Here is a 21,626-nt window from a genome sequence, read left to right as displayed (position 1 = left end):
TTTTCATGCTGTGGACTGGGGGTGAAACTAAGTTGCAGCAATTCATTGCTAAATTGAACCTGTTGCCAGGGTCAATTAGGTTCACATGTGTCTGATTTTGTTTCTATCAATTTTTTGGACGTCGCCATTAAATTGCAAAATGGGTCAATTACCACAGAGGTGTTTAGAAAGTCTACCGACAAGAATTCCCTATTGTTAGCCACGAGCTTTCATCCGCAGCCTTTGAAGAGGGGTCTACCCTTTTCGCAACTTGTACGAGTAATGCGTATAACCTCTGATGACAAAGTATTACCAGGTGCTCTGGCTGATATGGGAAAGAAATTCATTGAGAGGGGCTATGATCCCACAGAGGTACAAGAAGCAATTTCGAAATGTTTGATGATCGGACGGACAGAACTGATGAGATCTAAAACTAGAGATAATGAACTTGGACGATTAGTCTTCTCTAGCACATACTCTATTGCCTCTGGTGTCACGAGACGTGCAATCTCAAAATACTGGCATATCTTGCAGGCAGATCCGACAATGGGGGAATTTTGTGGCAATCTACCGTTGTTTAGCTACAAATGTAGCCCAAACCTCAAGGATCAAATTACCTACTCTGACATAGTGCCGATGTCACAACATGGAAGCGGTTGGTTACAACTAAAACCAGGAGCACACAAATGTGGCTCCTGTGTTAATTGCAAGCATATGCACACAGGCAGCAATTTTCTACATCCAATCAAGGGCAACACATTTCGATTGAAGTATCGCATGACATGTGAAACAAGATATGTGATTTATGTGATTCAATGCCCCTGCAAAAAACTGTATGTTGGAAAGACAATCAGAATGCTGAAAGAGCGTATAGCCCTGCACCGCTCATCAATTAAAGAGGCGTTCACCAAAGTTGAAAGCTCAACGCCACCAGTCGCAAAACATTTTGTTCACCATGGACATCATATTAAAGATTTATCATTTATGCCCATTGATCATGTACCTCCTCTCAAAAGAGGCGGTGATCGCCACAAACTGTTATTACAACAAGAGTGCCGGTGGATCCGTCGTCTTGATACCCTCACACCTGCCGGTCTCAATGAAGATTTTTCTTTTGTGCCATTTTTGTAACAATCTTTTGGTTACTTTTTTCTTTTTCATAACACATGTGAACCTTGACCTTTTTATGATATCGTATTTGGATCCATTACCTGAGATTTATTAGTTTCAATAGGTGGTATTTGTATCTAGATTATGTCTTTACATATTTGTACTGTTCATTATGTATTTATTAGCGACACACATGGAGCTGTGGATCTACCTTTATCCGGTGAGACCACATTAGTTGCTTTTGGGGTAATTGATAGTTCATTTGTGTAAATCGATACTTACCTAAGGTTATCTGATATATTTTCGATTGACCACCAATATGCTCCTTGTGTCTAGCTTTTATATATTGATTGATTGTTTTTTTTATATATTGATTGATTATTTGTTTCATTTATTCATTTTTATTTTGGATATTTTTCCCTGGGAACCTTTTCTCTCCCCCCCCCCAGGGAACTGGGATGGTGTTCTTTCAGTTCCGGGTATCTTGACTCTGGACTGATCGGACGCCCCCCACTTGTTGTCACTTACTGTGCGTTCACTATGACGCGCGGGACCTGGCGACTTGTGTCACGTGATCGCACTCTCTGAGGAATTTTCCTCCGTGTGGGGGATGGCCGGCCGGCTCCTTCATGTGTTTTACACGGGAGGTGTTATGGACATGTCCTTCCCCTGACGTCACTTCCTGAGAGCGTCCGAAGGTGGCGCCTGTGGATGACGTCAGCTGCGTCCACGTGTGACCGGGCGGGAGAGATGGTTCCCAGGTAAGCACTTCTCACACTATAAATTGTACTTCTGTGGCAGGCTCATTAGGCACAAGACACTTTGAAAACTGACACTGCGGTGTGTGCAGTGGTCGGCACTATGACACTTTATTCATTCCCGTGAAGAAGATATTCGAAACAGCTGTCGGGATGTTAAGTATCCACTGTTCAATTTCTCATGCTGCTAAAGATTAGTGTGCCATATGCTTGCTGCTATAATCTGCACTTTCTTAATAAGTAAAACGTCTTTCATTCAAGCAGTGTACTGGTTTATCTGAGTTTGATCCCTCTGGTGGTTACTCTTGGAACTTTCTATATATATATATATATATATATATAGACTTAGTATAGTGAACAAAACAGAAATTAATCGTGGCATTCCTTGCACACATAGAGGTCTATTCAATTCAAGTCGGAATTATCGACTTGTCAGAAAAACGTCAGTTTCCAACATTTTAAGGTCGAATCCAGATTCATCCTTTTCAAGTTATAAATTCCGTCTGGTCGGAAAACACGTGGATTGGCGGATTAGCCGCGGATCCTTGTGTTTTGTCGGATTAGCGGCCAAATCCAACAGGTTTCCTACAATGTCAATCCGACTTTAAAAATTTGGATTGCCATTGTCGGAAAACGGTCAAAACCTGTTAGATTTGGCCGCAAATTGAATACTGAAATGTCGGATCCTTTCGGTCGGAAAGGATCCAACATCAATTGAATAGACCCCGTACATGGAATCCGGGGTTTTTGTATGTGAACGTTCATCAACCCGGGACTTCTGTATGTGTGAACAAAAAAAAAACCAGGAGTAAATCCCAGGTCCATTATTCTGCTCCCAACCAGAGTCGTGAAGCGGAGACCCGGAAATTTACCAGTATGCTAGACCCAGCAAATTCCTGGGTCATACAGGTGAAACTCAGAAAATTAGAATATCGTGCAAAAGTTTGTTTATTTCAGTAATTCAACTTAAAAGGTGAAACTAATATATTATATAGACTCATTACATGCAAAGTGAGATATTTCAAGCCTTTATTTGTTATAATTTTGATGATTGGGGGTTACAGTTTAAGAAAACCCCAAATCCAAAATCTCAGATAATAAGAATACAGGTTGAGTATCCCATATCCAAATATTCAGAAATACGGAATATTCCAAAACACGGAATTTTTTGAGTGAGTCTGAGATAGTGAAACCTTTGTTCTCTGATGGCTCACTGTACACAAACTTTGTTTAATACACAGAGTTATTACAAATATTGTATTAAATGACCTTCAGGCTGTGTGTATAAAGTGTATATGAAACATAAATGAATTGTGTGCTTAGACTTAGGTCCCATCGCCATGTTATCTCATTATGGTATGCAATTATTCCAAAATACGGAAAAATCCGATATCCAAAATACTTCTGGTCCCAAGCATTTTGGATAAGGGATACTCAACCTGTATTACATAAAATCACTAAACAAAGAATTTTAAATACATAAATCTCGGTCCTCTAAAAAGTATAATCATGCATATGTGCTCAGTACTTGGTTTGGGCCCCTTTTGCATTAATTACTGCCTCAATGCGGTGTGGCATGGATTCTATCAGCTTGTGGCACTGCTGAGTTGTTATGGAAGACCAGGATGCTTTAATAGCAGCCTTCAGCTCTTCTGCATTGTTCGGTCTCATGTCTCTCATCTTTCTCTTGGCAATGCCCCATAGATTCTCTATGGGGTTCAGGTCAGGCGAGTTCGCTGGCAAGTCCAGCACAGTAATCCCACGGTCATTGAACCAGGTTTTGGTACTTTTGGCAGTATGGGCAGGTGCCAAGTTCTGCAGGAAAATGAAGTCAGCATCTCCATAAAGCTTGTCTGCTGAAGGAAAGCATGAAGTGCTCTTGACTTAATAAAGCACAGTGGATGACATGGCTCCCCAAATCAACACAGACTGTGGAAACTTCACACTGGACTTCAAGCATCTTGGATTGGGTGCCTCTCCATTCCTCCTTAATACTCAGGGACCTTGGTTTCCAAATGAGATGCAAAATTTGCTCTCATCAGAAAAGAGGACTTTGGGCCACTGCACAACAGACCAGTTCTTTTTTTCTTTAACCCAGGTAAGACACTTCTGACTTTGTTTGTTGTTCAGGAGTGGTTTGACAAGAGGAATACGACATTGGAGATGCTGTCTTCATTTTCCAGCAGGTCTTGGAACCTGCCCACACTGCCAAAAGTACCAAAACCTGGTTCAATGACCGTGGGATTACTGTGCTGGATTGGCCAGCAAACTCGCCTGACCTGAACCCCATAGAGAACCATAACAAATTTATTAAGAAATCATACGTACATAAGTATTCACAGCCTTTGCTCAATACTTTGTTGATGCACCTTTGGCAGCAATAATAGCCTCAAGTCTTTTTGATTATGATGCCATAAGCTTGGCACACCTATCTTTGGGCAGTTTCGCCCTTTCCTCTTTGCAGCACCTCTCAAGCTCCATCAGGTTGGATGGGAAGCGTCGGTGCACAGCCATTTTCAGATCTCTCCAGAGATGTTCAATCGGATTCAAGTCTGGGCTCTGGCTGGGCCACTCAAGGACTTTCACAGAGCTTGCTGAAAACAGCTTGTTGGAACCCAGACAGTAAAAATAGTCATTACACCAGCCCTGGCATTTCTTTACCAATGTGTGTCTTACAGCTCTTGGTAAGAGCTGACATTGTTACACTACTGGATAACACAGCTAATTGCGGCCCTCACACACACCGCATTAAAATGATCATTCTGGTCTTTGTAAAAGGAATCTGGGAAAATAATATGCGTTCTGTACATTTTTATTAATATGTGGATTTCTCTGACGTCCTAGTGGATGCTGGGAACTCCGAAAGGACCATGGGGAATAGCGGCTCCGCAGGAGACTGGGCACAACTAAAGAAAGCTTTTAGGTCACCTGGTGTGCACTGGCTCCTCCCTCTATGACCCTCCTCCAAGCCTCAGTTAGATTTTGTGCCCGGCCGAGGTTGGATGCACACTAGGGGCTCTCCTGAGCTTCTAAAAAGAAAGTATATAATTAGGTTTTTTATTTTACAGTGAGACCTGCTGGCAACAGGCTCACTGCAGCGAGGGACTAAGGGGAGAAGAAGCGAACCTACCTGCTTGCAGCTAGCTTGGGCTTCTTAGGCTACTGGACACCATTAGCTCCAGAGGGATCGACCGCATGGAACTGGCCTTGGTGTTCGGTCCCGGAGCCGCGCCGCCGTCCCCCTTACAGAGCCAGAAGCAAGAAGAGGTCCGGAAAATCGGCGGCAGAAGACATCAGTCTTCACCAAGGTAGCGCACAGCACTGCAGCTGTGCGCCATTGCTCCTCATACACACTTCACACTCCGGTCACTGAGGGTGCAGGGCGCTAGGGGGGGGCGCCCTGAGCAGCAATAAAAACACCTTGGCTGGCAAAAATACCACAATATATAGCCCCAGAGGCTATATATGTGATAATTACCCCTGCCAGAATCCATAAAAAAGCGGGAGAAAAGTCCGCGAAAAAGGGGCGGAGCTATCTCCAGCACACTGGCGCCATTTCTCCCTCACAGCTCCGCTCGAAGGAAGCTCCCTGGCTCTCCCCTGCAGTCTACACTACAGAAAAGGGTAAAAAAGAGAGGGGGGGGCACTAAATTTAGGCGCAGTATATATAACAGCAGCTATAGGGGACATAATTCAGTTAGTCCCTGCATTATATAGCGCTCTGGTGTGTGCTGGCATACTCTCACTCTGTCTCCCCAAAGGGCTTTTGTGGGTCCTGTCCTCTGTTAGAGCATTCCCTGTGTGTGTGCGGTGTGTCGGTACGGCTGTGTCGACATGTTTGATGAGGATAATGATGTGGAGGCGGAGCAGATGCCTATAGAAGGGATGTCACCCCTTGCGGGGCAGACACCTGAGTGGATGGACTTATGGAACAGCTCGTGCCTGTCCAGGCGTCTCAAAGGCCATTGGGGGCTCTAAAACGCCCGCTACCTCAGATGGCAGACGCGGATGTCGACACGGATACTGACACCAGTGTCGACGACGATGAGTCTAGTCTAATGTCCACTAAGGCCATTCGTTGCATGATTGAAGCAATGAAAGAGGTGTTACAAATTTCTGATATAAACCCAGGTACCACTAAAAAGGGTATTATGTTTGGGGAGAAAAAACTACCCGTAGTTTTTCCCCCATCAGAAGAATTAAATGAAGTGTGAAGAAGCGTGGGCTTTCCCTGATAAAAGATTGGTAATCTCTAAGAAGTTACTAATGGCGTTCCCTTTCCCGCCAGAGGATAGGTCACGTTGGGAGACACCCCCTAAGGTGGATAAAGCGCTCACACGTTTGTCTAAAAAGGTGGCACTACCGTCTCCGGATACGGCCGCCCTCAAGGAACCTGCTGATAGAAAGCAGGAGGCGATCCTGAAGTCTGTATATACACACTCAGGCATTATACTTAGACCAGCTATTGCGTCAGCATGGATGTGCAGTGCTGCCGCTGCGTGGTCAGATTCCCTGTCAGAAAATATTGACACCCTGACAGGGACACTATTCTGCTAACCATAGAGCATATAAAAGACTCAGTCTTATACATGAGAGATGCACAGAGGGAGATCTGCCGGCTGGCATCTAAAATAAGTGCATTGTCCATTTCTGCTAGGAGAGGCTTATGGACTCGCCAGTGGACAGGGGATGCAGATTCAAAAAGGCACATGGAAGTTTTGCCTTATAAGGGTGAGGAGTTATTTGGGGATGGTCTCTCGGACCTAGTTTCCACAGCAACTGCTGGGAAGTCAGCATTTTTACCCCATGTTCCCTCACAGCCTAAAAAGGCGCCGTTTTATCAGGTACAGTCCTTTCGGACTCAGAAAAACAGGCGTGGAAAAGGCGGGTCCTTTCTGTCCAGAGGCAGAGGTAGGGGAAAAAGGCTGCAACAAACAGCAGGTTCCCAGGAGCAAAAGTCCTCCCCCGCTTCTTCCAAGTCCGCCGCATGACGGTGGGGCTCCACAGGCGGAGCCAGGTACGGTGGGGGGCCGCCTCAAAAATTTCAGCGATCAGTGGGCTCGCTCACAGGTGGATCCCTGGATCCTGCAAATAGTATCTCAAGGGTACAAACTGGAATTCGAGGCGTCTACACCCCACCGGTTCCTAAAATCTGCCTTGCCGATTACTCCTTCAGACAGGGAGGCTGTGCTAGCGGCAATTCACAAGCTGTATTCCCAGCAGGTGATAATCAAGGTGCCCCTACTTCAACAAGGACGGGGTTACTATTCCACACTGTTTGTGGTACCGAAACCGGACGGTTCGGTGAGACCCATTTTAAATTTGAAATCCTTGAACACATACATAAAAAAATTCAAGTTCAAGATGGAATCGCTCAGGGCGGTTATTGCAAGCCTGGACGAGGGGGATTACATGGTATCCCTGGACATCAAGGATGCTTACCTGCATGTCCCCATTTACTATCCTCACCAGGAGTACCTCAGATTTGTGGTACAGGATTGCCATTACCAATTCCAGACGCTGCCGTTTGGACTCTCCACGGCACCGAGGGTGTTTACCAAGGTAATGGCGGAAATGATGATACTCCTTCGAAGAAAGGGAGTTTTAATTATCCCGTACTTGGACGATCTCCTAATAAAGGCGAGGTCCAAGGAGCAGTTGTTGGTGGGAGTAGCACTATCTCAGGAGGTGCTACACCAGCACGGTTGGATTCTGAATATTCCAAAATCACAGCTGGTTCCGACGACACGTCTACTGTTCCTGGGTATGATTCTGGATACAGTCCAGAAAAAAGTGTTTCTCCCGGAGGAGAAAGCCAAGGAGCTGTCATCTCTAGTCAGAGACCTCCTGAAACCAAAACAGGTATCGGTGCATCACTGCACGCGGGTCCTGGGAAAGATGGTGGCTTCTTACGAAGCAATTCCTTTCGGCAGGTTCCATGCCAGAATCTTTCAGTGGGACCTGTTGGACCAATGGTCCGGATCGCATCTTCAGATGCATCGCCTAATAACCCTGTCTCCAAGAACCAGGGTGTCTCTGCTGTGGTGGCTGCAGAGTGCTCATCTTCTAGAGGGCCGCAGATTCGGCATACAGGACTGGGTCCTGGTGACCACGGATGCCAGCCTTCGAGGCTGGGGGGCAGTCACACAGGGAAGAAACTTCCAAGGACTATGGTCGAGTCAGGAGACTTCCCTACACATAAATATTCTGGAACTAAGGGCCATTTACAATGCCCTAAGTCAGGCAAAATCCCTGCTTCTACACCAGCCGGTACTGATCCAGTCAGACAACATCAAGGCAGTCGCCCATGTAAATCGACAGGGCGGCACAAGAAGCAGGATGGCATTGGCAGAAGCCACAAGGATTCTCCGATGGGCGGAAAATCACGTACTAGCACTGTCAGCAGTGTTCATTCCGGGAGTGGACAACTGGGAAGCAGACTTTCTCAACAGGCACGACCTCCACCCGGGAGAGTGGGGACTTCATCCAGAAGTCTTCACGCTGATTGTAAATCGATGGGAACGGCCACAGGTGGACATGATGGCGTCCCGCCTAAACAAAAAACTAGAGAGATATTGCGCCAGGTCAAGGGACCCTCAGGTGATAGCTGTGGATGCTCTAGTGACACCGTGGGTGTACCAGTCAGTTTATGTGTTCCCTCCTCTGCCTCTCATACCAAGGGTACTGAGAATAATAAGAAAACGAGGAGTAAGAACAATACTCGTGGTTCCGGATTGGCCAAGACGAGCGTGGTACCCGGAACTTCAAGAGATGATCTCAGAGGACCCATGGCCTCTGCCGCTCAGACAGGACCTGCTGCAGCAGGGGCCCTGTCTGTTCCAAGACTTACCGCGGCCGCGTTTGACGGCATGGCGGTTGAACGCCGGATCCTGAAGGAAAAGGGCATTCCGGAGGAAGTCATTCCTACGCTGATTAAAGCCAGGAAAGATGTAACTGCAAAGCATTATCACCGCATATGGCGGAAATATGTTGCTTGGTGTGAGGCCAAAAAGGCCCCAACAGAGGAATTTCAACTAGGTCGATTTCTGCATTTCCTACAAGCAGGAGTGACTATGGGCCTGAAATTAGGCTCCATTAAGGTACAGATCTCGGCTCTGTCGATTTTCTTCCAGAAAGAACTAGCTTCACTACCTGAAGTTCAGACGTTTGTGAAAGGAGTGCTGCATATTCAGCCCCCGTTTGTGCCTCCAGTGGCACCTTGGGATCTCAATGTGGTGTTGAGTTTCTTAAAATCACATTGGTTTGAGCCACTTAAAACCGTGGATCTAAAATATCTCACGTGGAAAGTGGTCATGTTATTGGCCTTGGCTTCAGCCAGGCGTGTGTCAGAATTGGCAGCTTTGTCATGTAAAAGCCCTTATCTGATTTTCCATATGGATAGGGCGGAATTGAGGACTCGTCCCCAGTTTCTCCCTAAGGTGGTATCAGCTTTTCACTTGAACCAACCTATTGTGGTGCCTGCGGCTACTAGGGACTTGGAGGATTCCAAGTTACTGGACGTAGTCAGGGCCTTGAAAATTTATGTTTCCAGGACGGCTAGAGTCAGGAAAACTGACTCTCTATTTATCCTGTATGCACCCAACAAACTGGGTGCTCCTGCTTCTATGCAGACTATTGCTCGCTGGATTTGTAGCACAATTCAGCTGGCGCATTCTGCGGCTGGACTGCCGCATCCTAAATCAGTAAAAGCCCATTCCACAAGGAAGGTGGGCTCATCTTGGGCGGCTGCCCGAGGGGTCTCGGCTTTACAACTTTGCCGAGCTGCTACTTGGTCAGGGGCAAACACGTTTGCAAAATTCTACAAATTTGATACCCTGGCTGAGGAGGACCTTGAGTTCTCTCATTGGGTGCTGCAGAGTCATCCGCACTCTCCCACCCGTTTGGGAGCTTTGGTATAATCCCCATGGTCCTTTCTGAGTTCCCAGCATCCACTAGGACGTCAGAGAAAATAAGATTTTACTCACCGGTAAATCTATTTCTCGTAGTCCGTAGTGGATGCTGGGCGCCCATCCCAAGTGTGGATTGTCTGCAATACTTGTACATAGTTATTGTTAACTAAAGGGTTATTGTTGAGCCATCTGTTGAGAAGCTCAGTTGTTTTCATACTGTTAAACTGGGTATAGTATCACGAGTTATACGGTGTGATTGGTGTGGCTGGTAGGAGTCTTACCCGGGATTCAAAATCCTTCCTTATTATGTCAGCTCGTCCGGGCACAGTGTCCTAACTGAGGCTTGGAGGAGGGTCATAGTGGGAGGAGCCAGTGCACACCAGGTGACCTAAAAGCTTTCTTTAGTTGTGCCCAGTCTCCTGCGGAGCCGCTATTCCCCATGGTCCTTTTCGGAGTTCCCAGCATCCACTACGGACTACGAGAAATAGATTTACCGGTGAGTAAAATCTTATTTTCTGTTTGTGACATATATTTTGCGCAGAATTACATTTTTAGTGTTCCACTTTGTGACATAAACAGGCCTTTAAATATCATTGTTCTATTGATATGTGTCAGTGATTACTTATTATGTGATAATAAATCAATCAATGTAGCAGGGTTCTATTTATGTTCAGAAATATAGTTCTTCGTTCTGAATGTATTATACGTGTGCTACATTTGTTTGTGCTCATTTTATTTTTTATTTTGTGAATATTGCCCCAAGTTTAAACTGCCTTGAAGTGACATCACAAATAAAGGGGTGTGCGGCATTGGTAGATCAGAATGTGTGTTACGCAGCTCCCTCCAACTGCTCTTCGCTGTGATTTTAGAGACCAAATTATTCTGGGCATGTGCAAATAGTGTTTTATGGCTCATCTTCTTTTCATCAGTCACTGTGATAGCACATTTGGCCATCTGCTTTGTTTGCCAATCAGTGTATTACACTCGTCTGATGGACAATAATGGACAGAATTGGGGACGATGGCACTTCGTGGAATATAACCAGATAACAGGCATGCTGACCTGATGCCAAGGTTAAAGTGCTGTTTTTGTGTGATTAGTATACAGTTTGGGGCGATCGTTTGGTTTTCTGTTGATAAACAATTTTAAAAGTGAAAAAAAAGGAAATATTTTTTTATATATATTTTTGTATCCAAATCATTGCATACTGTATACTGGATTAATGTTGTGTTATCTAACAGGGCAATGTCTTGAGAATAGGGTGTATATTTACTAAAGTGCAGGTATTGAGATGTGAAGCTGTTGCCCATATCTAGCCCCTTTATCTAGAAGATAATATCCAGAATTTGAGTGGTTGCTATGGGCAACCTCTCCACTTTGTAAACCTGCCCTTCAGTAAATAAATCCCTGGATATTTGATTTGTGTGTTCATGTTTCTAAATGTTTATATACACGATTTGTCAAACGATGTGGGCGTTCCCGATCTATCGGACGACCAATCGTTCCGTGTGTATGCACTATATTGTGCATGGCGCGCTGCCGTAGTGTCATCCAATGCTTCCCCTTAAATTTCTGCATGTTCAAAAGATCAGGGGGTTCAGATGATGATCCCAGGCAGTGCTGAGGGGAGAGGGGGGGCTTAGCGGACAGTTGTGCGCTGGATCGCTCCGAGTGTATGGCTGCCCGATATGTTGGCCCTCGTATTGTCCATCGCATCGGTGGGTGCACATTGTACCGTGTGTACCCACCATTAGTATAGTGTCTAGTTTAAACATTTCATAGATTTGTTATTCTATCTCATCTCTTGTTTGCTGGGGTTATTCAGTTTTGTTAGCAAACCAAAAAAGTAAGCAATTGGGTAAAAGCGTGTTGCACTGCAGGTGGGGCGGATGTAACGTGCAGAGAGAGTTAGATTTGAGTGGGTTGTATTGTTTCTGTGCAGGGTAAATACTGGCTGCTTAATTTGTACATCACAATTTAGATTTCAGTATGAACACACTCCTCTCAAATCTAAATCTCTGTGCACATGGTACATCTACCCCATCTGCAGTGCAACATGGTTTTACCCATTTGCTTGCTTTTTTAGTTTGCTGACAAACCTGACAAAGGCCCTGTGTTTACTACAGAGCGTTGTTTTCCACATATTTGGCAGTACTTGCTCTAAAAATGCTGTTTTCAATCCATTGTTTTAAAAAAATGTTGCAATGGGTCTTCTATGATATCCCGGCTGTCTGGATCCCAGCGCCCAGCATATCGGCGCCGGGATCGCACCAGCCAGAATGCCAGCAGTGGAGAGAGTGCAAAAGAGAGTGCACGGTGGCGCGCAAGCTGTTTATTCTCCCTCCAGGGTTGTCGTGGACACCCCCAGAGGGAGAATAGTTGTCGGGATCCCAATAGCCGGGATATCGAATGCTTCCTGTTACAATCGGTCATTCAATCATCAATCATGTTTGACAACTGTCAACTCTTACATGTAATCAAATAAAAAAATAAAGATGCCGTTCTTGGCTACATTCTGTATTTTTTTTTATTGACTTTCAACATAAATAATTTTTAAATATGTGTAAGGCACAAATTATTTGACTAAATTTACTCAAATTAAAATATGGTACAACATAAAATAATTAGCAAATGATCCCCTAATCATAAAATGTTGTGGAGATAAAAAAAAACTACCATTTGCTGATGGCGGCTATGTGTTAAATTGTTTTGCAGGTAGTCCGGAATGTTATACAGTATATGGGAGGGTTGGAAAAACCGTGCTGTATAAATGAGTTATTCAGCAGCAATAATATAAATACACATTTCTGACCATGCTAATACACAGATCTCTTGTGGGTTGTCACTGGCCTAATTTTGTACAAGTGTTCTCATTTATACAGAAGGCAGCATACCTGTGGGTTAACGTGGGGGATTTCAGAGTAGGGGGATTAAAGTGTGCACTTGCAGAGGAGAATTGGGAGATGACTTGCCTTGGGTTAAGAACATGAGTACTCAGTTTTGCCCTTAAGTACAGAAACCAGATTACATTTTGTGGGACAGATTATTCATATAAACTGTTGGGGCGAAGAAAATACGTTGAGTGTTTCTGCAGACTGTTTAAATTGTCTTGAAATGTGCATGACTGACCAATAGGGGGCTCTTATATGATTGAAAGAAGTATTTTTGTGCTGTGTAAAGAAGTACTATCAAGCGAAATAGAAAATAAATAACCACTACAGCATCCTTCGCTCAGCCACAGTATTTTTAATGGTATTCATGTTTGGAAAAATCTTTTTGGGTTTGGCAAACCAAGTTTGGAGACTCAATATTTCCCTACAATTTTACTGAACAATATACCGGGATGTTCATTCTAAAACTCTATTTACATGTAATATCTCACCATTTAGGTACCTTCTGCTTTTTACACATCAAGGTTAACGTACATGTTTGCCTGAATCCTAGTATATGGATTTACCTCATCCTGGGTGCAAATGGAAATGTGAACTCTGTGCAGTAGTGATAAGTGTATAATGTGAACCCCTTATGATGCAGGCTGGTGTGTATTCTCAGACTGAAAGCTCTATAAGTTGTTTAGTCATTGTCCGATATCATTTCTGAAATGAACAGGTTTAGTTGAAGTAGTCTAATGTAGGAACGTCATAAATTGCAGTGCCCTCTACCTGGGTCTCCCAGCAAATGAATTGCACTGCTTACAGCTGGTACAAAATGCAGCTGCCAGACTGTTAACCAACCAGCCCCGCTCTAGCCACATAACACCCATTACCTACTCCTTCCACTGGCTGCCTGTAAGATGGCGACTCTATTTCAAGACTGGCTTGCTGACTTTCAAAGCTCTTCTTGACCAGGGCCCAATGTACTTGAAGCAACTTTTAGTCCCTTATTGCCCTGCTTGATTATTGTGATCTGTAGATGAAGAACTATTCGCAGTACCCAGGGTCTCCCTGATTTCATCTGAGGGTCGAGTGCAACTTTGTGGCTCTAACTCTATGGAATTCGCTGCCTGCACAGTTCGAGAAGGGATGCTGGTAAGATACCGGCTAGGAAGCATGACCGGGTCAGGAGACCGACACCGGCATCCCGACCGTAAATATAGCGGGTGGATTAGGGTTAGGCTGCAGGGAGCTGGGGAATTAGGGTTAGGCACCACCGAGGGAAGGTTAGGCTTAGTCACTAAGTGGGGAAAGTTAGGGTGATGGTATGGTTAGGGTGTGGGAAAGGAGGGGGTATGTTTAGGCACCACTGGGGGAAGAGGTTAAGGTTAGGCAATAAGGGAGGAGGTTACAGTTAGGCTGCGGGAAGGGAGGGTTAGGAGATAGCTTACTAACCTCGCCCTTGTGGGGATTTTAAAGATCAGGATGCCGCTATCGATTTTGTGACGGCTGCCATCCCATCCACTGGTCACAAATATCGAACACGTTCGAGAGGCACCCACACTAGAATCCTTCAAAAACAGACTCAAGACTTTCCTGTTTACTCAGCACTTCACTAATGATCTTTAGTTCCTAAAAAAAAATACAGCTCAAATGCTGACTTGTCTTTCCTGTTAGCTTTTATTTTGTGCTGTAAATGCAAATGTAAAGCACTGAGTCAAATTGATGGAAAAGTGCTATATAAATAACATTATTATTATTATTACTATTATTGTTATTATTATTTGCCTTTACCATGTTTGTTGGACAGCTTTCTGATCACAGGACGCAGAACATGGGCTGGGACGGGGATCAGGGGAAACAAATTATCGGTTCTCTCTGGTGATTCCGTTTTGTTTATCAAATGTTCCTATAGCGTCTGCTAAACAATTTAAGGAGGAGGAGATTTTAAGCATATGCCTCCAAATGACCGGAAAACCCATTCTACAGAAATCCCAACTCACAAGTCTTGGATATATTTTTATTTTTTATTTTCCACTTATTTATATAGTGCACTTATTCTGCAGCACTATATAGAGAATATTGGGTCATTCACATCCGTCCCTACCCCAGTGGAGCTTAGAATATATGTTCCCTAGAACATGTTTTTTGATTTTGTGGGAGGAAACCAGAGCACATGGAGAGGAACCTACGCAAACATGGAGAGGACATATAAACTTCACACAGGGTCATGGTGGGAGTCAAACCCAAGCCCTCACTGCTTTAAGGCATGATACAAATCACTGTGCTATGCGTGCTGCCCCATACAGATATGGGAAAATAAATCCCATGGTAATTTATTTTATCGCAACCTAGTTTTGAAGTATATACAATGTGATGAATTTGTCCTACAGTCTGCACATGCTTAAAGCAGGATCCATGATGGCATGATGTAATAATTCAAAATCTTCATGGTTATTTCAAGGAAATCATACATCTTATGTTTATCATTCTTACATAATCATCAGTCCACATGATTGTCTCTCAATCTGAAAGTGTTTCTAGTAGAAAGAATAACCGGATACGCAAAACAAACAAAAAAACAATAATATATGCCATAAAGGGAAATATGAGAAGCAGCTTGTGTAATGAGCACACACATTTCTGACAGCAGTCACCTGGTTGTGTTCTAGTCTAGCTTTGTGTACTATGTGCACATCCTAGCGTAGCGGCTGAGTGTGGTAAGAAAGTTAGAGATGGGGGAAGGTTGCAAGAACGTTATTCATATGATATAACCATACATTGGATTCATATAATCTGATGAATCTAAAATAAAAAAATCACTGTCTAAAATTCATTGGTTAAGATACAGTATGTAGCTAGGCTATACATAGATTTAATTACAGTGTAGTGTATTTACGTAATTCTATATTTTTCTAGACTTTTTACATAAACATACATTAGAGGCATGTTACTCCCTACTAGACTGATCCATGTTAAAGTATGCAGTGTTACAAGATATCACTGTGTGATGTATGCCTTTGCAAAGCGCCAGTTAACAGAATATATGTCAATTACAAAATCCTAAACAGAAGTTTATGCTGTTTTTACTGTTTACCTCCCTTTTTTAACTTTCAAAAGTTTGTACGATACATACTGCAGCCTCCTATAACAGACCGACAGAAGTGACACATTGCTGTCCTTGGTGTTTAGTCTAAATGGCTTCTAAGTCGGTGGCTTCTAACTCCAGAATTTAACTCCTTACTGCTGACGTGGTTCAGATTGGCTGGTATGCAGTTTGTTCTTAGGAGTCTAGAACGGCTGGCACCGAGTATTTTCATATTCTAGTCCGTTATTTAAATCATGAAGCTACACAAAGTTGAAGAACCCTTAATCTCAACGTTTAATACCCTGTAGAATCCCTCTATAGTCTGTTACCGTTACCTTCATGCAGGAAGTGCAGCTCTCCTCTTCGTGGTGAGAATACGGCCATTCTTCTTTACAGCTGTATATTGAGCCTCAGAGGTTCAGTGTTATGAATGTGCAGTCCTGAGGCTGCAAAGGAAGTTAAATGCTATTCAACAAGCTCAGGTTACATTTTTTTTTTTCCGCCAGCATGTGACGAAACTACTAGGTTGGTAGCAGAAACAAATCTCGCCTTGTTACAATTTTCCTACCGTGCTATGTGCATGCAAAAATACACAAACTTAAAAGTAAGTTTGAACCCTCATAATACTTCTCAATTTGTAAATGATAAACTATGGAGCTATGATATTTTCTGTTCTTCGCAAACCATTTATCAATTAATTGTGCCAGATTTAGGGGTATATTTATAAAGCAATGGACTTTTAAAACCCACGATTTTTGCCCGCCATATTTAAAAAGGCAGTAATAGTAAATGCAAAATCAGGCTTGTTTTCCATTAAAAAATAATGCCCTTTTAATTCCGGCAATCCGTAAAATCGGAAAATACATAGTAACATAGTACAGGTTGAGTATCCCATATCCAAATATTCCGAAATACGGAATATTCCGAAATACGGACTTTTTTGAGTGAGAGGGAAATAGTGAAACCTTTGTTTTTTGATGGCTCAATGTACACAAACTTTGTTTAATACACAAAGTTATTAAAAATATTGTATTAAATGACCTTCAGGGTGTGTTTATAGGGTGTATATGAAACATAAATGAATTGTGTGAATATACGCACACTTTGCTTAATGCCCAAAGTTATAAAAAATATTGGCTAAAATGACCTTCAGGCTGTGTGTATAAGGTATATATGATACATAAATGTATTCTGTGCTTAGATTTAGGTCCCATCACCATGATATCTCACTATGGTATGCAATTATTCCAAAATACGGAAAAATCCGATATCCAAAATACTTCCGGTCCCAAGCATTTTGGATAAGGGAGACTCAACCTGTATCTGAGGTTGAAAAAAGACAATTGTCCATCGAGTTCAACCTATTTGTGGTGTCCTATGCATGATGATTTGACTAAAATTTCTGACTGATGCTGCTGTCAGCCATTGCATTTTATCCCTATTTATAGTAACTATAATGCATGACTATGCACCATACCCCTGGATATCCTTATCCATTAGGAATTTATCTAACCCATTCTTAAAGGTGTTGACAGATTCCGCCATTACTACTCCCTCGGGCAGGGAATTCCAAACACGTATTGTCCTTACCGTGAAAAAGCCTTTACGCCGTATTGTGCGGAATCTCCTCTCCTCTAACCTGATCAACTGCTTAGTAAATATACCGCTCAGAGTATAAGTATACGAATACAGATTTGAAGGCCTCTATTACAATGGCCTCTACAATTGCACAGATAATAGAGTGACACACATTTTCCTGACAAAATGAGCACGTTATACGTAGCCTGGGCTGATAATGAGGCAGGAGATGTGCAGTACATATTTTGGTTGCACTGTGGTGATGGTGTTTCCAGCACTCTTATCAGACTGACCCACTTCTTAACGATCCCTGTTATATTGTGCATTTTACCAGCATTGATTACGTCCAGTTCTAATTACTTTGCTCACTACTGTAAAAAAATATTTCCTTGCAAGCTTATGTTGTAATTTTATATTCAAGACTGAGCAAAAAAAACAAAGTCTGGCGCTGTGGAGTCCTATAGAGGCTGAAACAGGCTGTCTTATGTTTTCTGTGTCAGCACTTGCCTTTCGGGTTCTAAAACAGTGCTCAAAAGCATTGAACTAAAGGGCTGCCGTTCAAATGGCATTTCCCAGAAGACCATTCTCCTTATATAGTAGAGACTTAGGGGTATATGCAATTGCGGTCGAATTCCCGAAATTGTCGAATTTCGGGAATTTTTCGCCCAAAAAAAAAATAATCGTCAATGCAATTCAGTGCTTTCCGTCCAAAAAACGGACTTTCAAAATTCGACTTTTTGAAATTAGACTTTTGTCAAATTCGACTTTTCTGCAATGATACAAGTGCTGCAATTCGACCAAAGTGTATTCAATTGAAGTTTGGAAATTCGACAACAGTGCTTTTAGACAGTAAATTCGACATTTTCAATCCGCCACACTTTGGTGGGTGAAACTAATAAAAAAAATTTAAAACATGTTTTTTTTGGTGTTTTTTTTATTGATAATAGCATATCTATTTATATTAGAAGGGATTAGGTACTTGGTTTGTCTTTTTTGGAGGCACAAGTATTATTTATATATTTTTTTAAATAATATATTTTTTTTTTTAAATGTAATGAAAAAAATGGCGTGGGGTCCCCCCTCCAAAGCATAACCAGCCTCGGGCTCATCGAGCTGGTCCTGATTCTATAAATGCGGGGAAAAAATTGACATGGGATCCCCCGTATTTTTAAAACCAGCACCGGGCTCTGCGCCTGATGCTGGTGCAAAAAATACGGGGGACAAAAAGAGTAGGGGTCCCCCGTATTTTATACACCAGCATCGGGCTCCACTAGCTGGACAGATAATGCCACAGCCGGGGGTCACTTTTATACAGTGCCTTGCGGCCGTTGCATTAAATATCCAACTAGTCACCACTGGCCGGGTACCCTGGGGGAGTGGGGACCCCTTCAATCAAGGGGTCCCCCCCCCAGCCACCCAAGGGCCAGGGGTGAAGCCCGAGGCTGTCCCCCCCCCCATCCAAGGGCTGCGGATGGGAGGCTGATAGCCTTGAGGAAAATGTCAGAATATTGTTTTTTTCCAGTAGTACTACAAGTCCCAGCAAGCCTCCCCCGCAAGCTGGTACTTGGAGAACCACAAGTACCAGCATGCGGGAGAAAAACGGGCCCGCTGGTACCTGTAGTACTACTGGAAAAAAAATACCCAAATAAAAACAGGAGACACACACCGTGACAAGTACAACTTTATTACACACTGCCGACACACACATACTTACCTATGTTGACACGCCGACTGCCACAGTCTCCGACGATCTGAGGGTACCTGTGAAAAAAATTATACTCACCTGCCAGTGTCCAGAGATAAATCCACGTCCAGAGATAAAATCCTCGTACTTGGCAAAATAAAAACACGCACACCCGTACCAGCGGACTGAAAGGGGTCCCATGTTGACACATGGGACCCCTTTCCACGAATGCAGAGAGACCCCCCCGTGACTGCTGTCACTGAAAGGTCTCTTAAGCCAATCAGCGAGCGCAACGTCCTTGCACTCTGCTGATTGGCTGCGCTTCTGAGCTGTCAGACAGCGCCTCGCAAAGCCTCTCCATTATATTCAATGGTGGGAACTTTGCGGCTAGTGGTGGGGTCACCCGCGGTCAGCGGCTGACCGCGGGTAACCCCACCGCTGACGGCAAAGTTCCCACCATTGAAAGTAATGGAGAGGCTTTGCGATGCGCTGTCTGACCTCAGACGCGAGACAGCCAATCAGGTGAGCGCCACGAAGTAGCGCTTCCTGATTGGCTGAAGGGACCACAGTGACAGGAGACACGTGGGGTCCCGGCATTCGTGGAAAGGGGTCCCATGTGTCAACATGGGACCCCTTTCAGTCCGTTGGTACGGGTGTGCTTGTTTTCATTTTGCCAAGTACGAGGATTTGATCTCTGGACGTGGATTTATCTCTGGACACTGGCAGGTGAGTATAATTTTTTTCACAGGTACCCTCGGATCGTCGGAGACTGTGGCAGTCGGCGTGTCAACATAGGTAAGTATGTGTGTGTCGGCAGTGTGTAATAAAGTTGTACTTGTCACGGTGTGCGTCTCCTGTTTTTATTTGGGTATTTTTTTCCCAGTAGTACTACAGGTACCAGCGGGCCCGTTTTTCGCCCGCCTGCTGGTACTTGTGGTTCTCCAAGTACCAGCTTGCGGGGGAGGCTTGCTGGGACTTGTAGTACTATTGAAAAAAAAACAATATTCTGTCATTTTACTCAAGGCTATCAGCCTCCCATCCGCAGCCAATGGATGGGGGGGACAGCCTCGGGCTTCACCCCTGGCCCTTGGGTGGCTGGGGTGGGGACCCCTTGATTGAAGGGGTCCCCACTCCCCCAGGGTACCACGGCCAGGGGTGACTAGTTGGATATTAAATGCCACGGCCGCAGGGCACTGTATGAAAGTGACCCCCGGCTGTGGCATTATCTGTCCAGCTAGTGGAGCCCGATGCTGGTGTAAAAAATACGGGGGACCCCTACTCTTTTTGTCCCCCGTATTTTTTGCACCAGCACCAGGCGCAGGGCCCGGTGCTGGTTTTAAAAATACGGGGGATCCCCTGTCAATTTCCCCCCCCCGCATTTTTAAAACCAGGACCAGCTCGAAGAGTCTGAGGCTGGTTATGCTTTGGAGGGGGGACCCCACGCCATTTTTTCCCGTTTTTTTAAATCGCGGCAAAATCTGGCAAATCGGCCGTTTTTCGCCCGCGGGACTGTCGAATCCGTTTTTCATTGAATATGGTGAATTCCGGAAGCCACCTGCCGGAATTCACCTGTCGAATTGTGTCGAATTAAAAAACGGCGATAATTTGCCGCGATTCGCCGCTAATTGCATATACCCCTTAGGGGCCTATTTATCAATAAGTTTTACCTACTCATGACAAATGGTGCTCCAACCAATCAGCTCCTGTCATGTGTTTGAAAAAGGACAGTTAGGAGCGGATTGGCTGGAGCAGCATTTATCATACAAAACAAGTTTTAAATAGCTAAAACTCAATGATCAATGGGCCCCTCGAGGGTGGAGAACCTTTAGCAGTTGCCAGTGTCCCTTTATTTGGTTGTTCATCATTTGGGATGATCATTTTCTGCTGTCGTTATTTATCCTCTGAAGTGACCCCTTTGTCCTCACACAATATTACCTGTGCTGTCTGATGGGATTCGGTCTGAAGATTGACACTGTCTAGGTCGACCACTATAGGTTGACAGTCACTAGGTCGACAGGGTTTCTCGGTCAAAAGGTCGACATGAGTTTGTCACATTTTTTTTCTTTTTTTCACTTTTTCATACTTAACGATCCACATGGACTACGATTGGAACGGTAATCTGTGCCGAGTGCAGTGGTAGCGGAGCGAGACACCTTGCCCGAAGCATGGCGAGCGAACACGATGCACTAATTGGGGTTCCCGGTCACTCTACGAAGAAAACGACACTAAAACCCCCCAAAAAAACCTCATGTCTACCTTTTGACCTGTCGACCTAGCACATGTCGACTTAGAAACCCTGTCGACCTTCCAACCCTGTCGACGTAGTGACTGTCAACCTGTAGTGGTTGACCTAGACACTGTCAATCTAATTATCCACACTCCTGTCTGCTACATTGGTTGCACCCTCTTTCCACGGTGATGAAAATGCTCCTCTCAGGCCTGGCCACAGACATTTGCCAGCATGTATACAGGAGGTTTGGTTACTTCTATGCTGTATTGAGTTCATATTGCTTAGATTTCTTGTCACATTCACACTCGGCCAGTATTAGTTAGGTAAAGTGTTTGGATTGAGGTAAGGTGAAGGCTATGTAATTGTACTTTTCTCTAACGTCCTAGTGGATGCTGGGGACTCCGTAAGGACCATGG

The 21,626-nt window shown here is 44.2% G+C and overlaps 2 protein-coding genes across 5 annotated transcripts in view; one reads left to right on the top strand and one right to left on the bottom strand.

Annotated features, from left to right (window-relative positions):
* Positions 1-16,154, bottom strand: part of LOC134945345 (atypical chemokine receptor 3-like) — a 34,085-nt gene extending 17,931 nt beyond the window's left edge. The window contains exon 1 of the mRNA XM_063934550.1: positions 16,054-16,154. The gene's annotated coding sequence lies outside the window, so the exon portion shown is untranslated. The remainder of the gene's footprint in view (positions 1-16,053) is intronic.
* The window catches only part of C7H7orf50 (chromosome 7 C7orf50 homolog), a 671,077-nt gene that overhangs the window by 339,339 nt on the left and 310,112 nt on the right, over positions 1-21,626 (top strand). The gene's annotated exons all lie outside the window — the stretch shown is intronic.

This window comes from Pseudophryne corroboree, chromosome 7, assembly GCF_028390025.1.
Source record: "Pseudophryne corroboree isolate aPseCor3 chromosome 7, aPseCor3.hap2, whole genome shotgun sequence".
Lineage (NCBI taxonomy): Eukaryota > Metazoa > Chordata > Amphibia > Anura > Myobatrachidae > Pseudophryne > Pseudophryne corroboree.
The sequence above is the reverse complement of the archived record's forward strand: the minus strand, read 5'-3'. Positions and strand labels throughout refer to the sequence as shown.